The sequence below is a fragment of the Apium graveolens genome, chromosome 7 (genome assembly GCF_009905375.1).
Source record: "Apium graveolens cultivar Ventura chromosome 7, ASM990537v1, whole genome shotgun sequence".
Classification (NCBI taxonomy): domain Eukaryota; kingdom Viridiplantae; phylum Streptophyta; class Magnoliopsida; order Apiales; family Apiaceae; genus Apium; species Apium graveolens.
In genome coordinates, this window is record NC_133653.1 from 140,321,474 (window position 1) to 140,326,966 (window position 5,493).

Here is a 5,493-nt window from a genome sequence, read left to right on the forward strand (position 1 = left end):
GAATTAAGGTACTGGCTAGTTGAGGGGGATTAGTATAGCAAAAGTTATATATAAGCTGACAGAATCTAGCAAAATAAACTACATTTCTATCTTCTGTCATCCTATCCCCTATGAAACCTATCACAGCACTTGCAAAATCAAATGAGTTTGGTTAATGATAGCATACCCGATGTGCTGACTCATTATAAGAATGGCATCAAAGTTGGAACACTTATTCCCAAAAGCTTTAGTGATGCAGTCGAAGAAGAAGCTCCATTCCTTTCTGATATGAGCCCGTTTCAACTGCCCAAGCTTAGCCAAACTCTGCTCATACCCTAAACTGGCCATTAACTCTTGAAGAGCTGATTCCTCCGGGGTTGAAAAAGTACATCCTTCTGGTAAATGTAGGGCCTTGCGAATTGTACCAGGAGTTACCACATGTGTAGAATCATCCACTTCAAAAACAATACTGGGAGTACCATGTGTACCACCATTATCAAAGTGCCCAGTCCGCCAAAACGTCAGAACTTGTTGGCTTGAAAAGACTGAAGGATGGGTCAATGCATACCCAATTTCACTGTGTGCAAGAAGATCTTGCACAAAATCCAACTCAGACGGAGCTTCAACATGATCGAGAATTGCAGCATAGTTATTTGGAACAAACTTAGCTCCATCAATGATCAAATCCTTAGGTGCCATGAGAAAAATTGAAAATTAAGAGTTGCCTGTTAGGTGTTTGAGAAAATGTCTGTATGAAAAACCAACGTCAGGAGATGAAAGAGAGTAAAAGCAAAGAAAGAGAGATAAAATGTAAAAGTAAATAAAAGATTGGAAAATCTTCTCTCTGTCTTACTTATACTTGAAAAAAAATATAACCGTTGGACACCTGTCAGACATGCAGTAATAATGAATAGTTAATGGGCATGGGAAAACAGTAATCATTACTTACCCACTTGCAATTTTTCAAGGAAAAATCGTTCCACTTACCCAGTAATTCCATTAATCGAGGTAAATCAGTTTTAATTCAAAATTGAAACTGTTCCCACTTATTCAATTATTTTTCACTGCAAAACCAATATTCTGAGAAGAAATTCAAATTTGAGAATTACCAAAATTAAATCAAGTAAATAAGTACTGATATTGTAAGATCAGAACTTAATCAACATTAAAATGGTCATCAGAATATGGATATATCAGGATTTATCAGTGCATTTAAATTACAAACATCTCAGAGACAAAAACTTGCAAAAGTAGAAATTCCATTAATATATTAAGAGAATACATTCATGAAATTTAAATTACATCAGAACTCTACAAGATTGTCCTAAGCTTCTAAACCTAACATCAACAACCTTTGTCCTAGCTCAAGAAGCAGCGCAAGGCTGACGATGAAGAAAAACAGGAAGAAGAAAATAAATTATTTCTTCTTCCTACTCTCTACAAAAAGAATAGCGAGTCTGATAATTCGCTCTTGCTGGCGGAGAGCTTCCAGCCTTTCTTCCTCCAATCGCTCCAGATGGCGATGGTAGTCCATGTAAAAGAACAGGAGGTGGGTGAGAACCTCCTGGGGAACCGAGTCTTAAATCTCATCAGGAATGGCAATGACGTGCCATTCCTGTTGCCATGCTTCACAGCTCAGCTCCATGTTGAATGTTTCATAGTTCAAAAACATGTTGTAGTTGATCATGGTTTTGTTGGTATGAAGAAGATGAAGGTGAGTTTGTGAGAAAAGAATTGATGTTTAGGCTGTTGTGAAGTGTTTGTTTATATAGGCAAAAGAATGCCAGGAGATACAAGGAAATTTAATGCTGACAGGTAGAATTAATTCTACCTCGTCTCCCTAGACTTGGAAGACGAAAAACAGTCATTGGAAAGGTAAAACTAGGTTTAATGCGCACAAGAAACAAGTAAAAATTACTGTGCATGTACGTGTACCACTATCCCTAATTATATTGACTGTTAATATTCCGCCCCAACATATTCTGATTTAAAATGAGACTGTTTTTAGATGTTATCCACAAATAAGTCAAGTAAAGGATCAGAATTTAATATCAGAACTTAGACTTATATCAGAACTTAACAGTTATCAGAACATGATTTCTTGACTCGAAAAATGAATGCCTATCTTTATAATTCTTCACACAAATTCTGATATAGATTCTTCAGAACTTAATCATCAGAACGTTCAACATAACTTGTCCTCAGAGATTATGTAATGTGACACATAAACTGTGAAAGGAATATGTCCTAAGTCCAATCATGTATTAGGATTTAGGAATAACTTTTATGTAATCTGTTTTGATTTCATTGATATTAATAAAGACTTGTTTTGTTTTTATTACGGGCTTTATCTATTTAAGTGTTTAAATAAGATATACCATAGTTTAGAGTAAAGCTTTTTATGGATTATGATGAGATCATAATAGTGAGACCTAAAAAGATGATAACTCTAAACTTAAATAGTTCCTGGTCATAGGATTACTAATTGGTAATTAATAATCCGCAAAGATCGGTACATACTATGCTTGCTTCATTATGAAGGATGTCTGTTCTCATAGACATTTGTGTGGTGACACTATAGCTAGTATGTAGGTGCTTATTATAGAATAAGTTCACTGAACATGACTCGCCTAGCTGAACAACTGATGGAGTTCACTCACGTGTCAGCAGTTGTTCGCTTAGTGATAGTTGTACAAGTATCCTTAGACTTGAGGTCATCATAGTCATCTTGTGTACACTGAACTATGCTTTGGTTTAGTTCTTAGTCTCCAGGAATAATTATTAAGGCTCTTCTGGGTATAGGAATTTGTACACGAAGATAGTGTATGATCAATAAAGGATATACCCCTTCCAGTGAAGGAAGCGAATGTTCAAGGCTGATCCACTTATGCTAGTTCAGGAATCTCTGGCCAGAGTAAATGAAATTAGAAAGGAGTTTCTAATTTGCATAGAACTACGCATAGTAAATGGTAAGCAAGTGATTGAATTAGATAGGCCTGACACGAGATCCATGCCTTATATTTAATCGGGACATTGTAGGGTAGAAGGAGTTTATTGTACGGTAACTATTCACTGACAGGTTCTTGGTATTCTAAGCAGTGAATTCATATTATCCGGATAGTCGCGATATGTTGAGAAGCATCACTCACGATGTAGAATAAATGTGATTAATTAATTAATCATATTTAATAAATTAGAGAATTTATATAAATAATGATAAAATAGTTCTATTATTATTTATTTCTACTACCGGCTTAATATTGAACCTACAGGGTCACACCATAAAAAGAGAATGATTTAATGGTGGAGGAATTAATTAATAATGGCTAAATAATTATTTATTTGTGAAATAAATAATTAATTGGCAAATTTAATAATTGATTAAATGAGATTTAATTGATTATAAATTAGTTAAGAAAAGTTCTTAATATTATTAATTAAGGATTTAATTTTTGGAAATTAAATCAAAAGAGAGAATTATTTCTAAAGTGTTTAGAAAAAGGATTAATAATTAAAAGGTGTTTTAATTATTAATGAGAATAATAAATGGGATAATAATAATAATATTTATGGGAAAATTTCAGCTGAAAATTTTGCCTATAAATACACTATTATAGACCCTATTTTATTCGAACCCCAGAAACCCAAAAGTTTCAGAAAACCAAATTCTCTCCACCTCCTCCTCCTCCTAAAAGTCGTTTTCTTGGTGGATACCGGTGGAGTGCTTCACACTTGAGGAGCAACTGCTAAGGATCTCTGATCGTTGTCTCCGAATTATTTTAAAAGGTTAGATTCGATCCCTCGAATTTTTATTCACGATTTATATGCTTTTATTTGGATTTTGTATGTGTAAAAGTGTTTTGCCATGCCCCGCTGCGTTTAAAAATCCAACAATGGTATCAGAGCATAGGTTGTATGCATATAGATCTGTGGTAAAAATTTCAGAATTTTATGTGCTTGTATGTATTAATTATGATTTTTACAAGTTATATCATGAATTAATTTTGTCTGATGAGAAATCGTTTCTCAGAATAATTTTGAATGTTGATCTGGGTTCTACAAGTGTTGTAGATCGTCTGGGTATTTTTTCATAATTTTAGGATGTATAGATTTTTTATTACGAATTTTTGAAGTTCTTACAATTAAATTCGTAATTAAATAATTATATATATATATATGAATTGTATGTATGTATAAATCTGTCACATGCATTTGTGTGTCCCTGTTGATTGCACGGATTAAAAGAAGGAGACATAGCACATGTGATGTGCTGCGGCACAGAAAGAGAGATCTGACAGCCCGGCGATCGAAAAACGGCGACTGACGTAAACAGGCAAAGGACCGCACGTCGACCACGCGCGCGTGGGGCTCACGCGCTGGCGTGCCACGCGCGGCGCGTGGAAGACACGCGCTGGTGACGATGTGTTGACGTCAGCAGATGACGTCATGCTGACGTCAGCATAGGGGTTAGGGGCGCGTGAGGCGCGTGGGCGCGCGTGGGGGGAGGTCTGACACGCGCCTGACAGCGCGTGTGCGCGTGGCGGCGCGTGGGACACCTTCTCGGGGCACGTGAGAGCGCGTGAGAGCTCAGAATTGGGTGATTTTGGTGCCGTTGGATTCGTCTTTTCGAGACACTTCTAATGGTATATTATATGATATTTTATGAAATTGTTTCGAACTGTTTATAGCTAACAGAAGTGTTTTTAAGCTATTTTTAACTGTTTAAATTGCTTTTAAATACTTCATGTGATACATAGAGATGTATAATTCTTAGACTAATATGCTAGATGATGTAACATGCCTACCTTAATGTTTATTCATGTTGATATATGTGATATATACTTAGTTTATCATGCGATGATAGATTTAGGTGAACTTAAATGAACATAAGGCGTTTGTTAGATAACCTAGCATAGTGAAATTGTTTCATAACCTTAAGAATAATATTATGAATACAATCATGAGATTCTTGTGTTTGTGAAACACGTAATTGAATATGAATTTTCGATATGAGAGAAAGGATGATTCTGTCAACAACAGATTTCTATCTGTAAGAAAGGGTTATTAAGTGACGCCTCTTGACAATGCTCCACCCGATCTGGGAATCGTCTGATTATTGATTATTGATTTGAAATATTTAATTTAAAAGGAAGAATTTCTTTATAATATGATTATGATTGTAACGTAATATAATCCCTCTAAAATTAAATAATATCAAGTAATAATTGGCCAATGATACAACGGGCTTGTGTCGGTCATAGCCTTCCAACATGATAGAAAAGTAGTTCTTATTTTTGAATCATTGTCGGTTCGTGCTACAGCCGAGGGCTTTGATTTCGAAATAAGAAATACTTGTCTATTACATAGAGATGTGTACATTGAATAAGAATCTAAAGGTCGGTACATGCTACAGCCGTGGGCCTTTGGGGACTGATTCAACTGTACGGAATGTTGGGTTAGACTTGACTTAGAATATTGAGTTTATCGTGCTACAGCCGAGACTCAATTATTCAA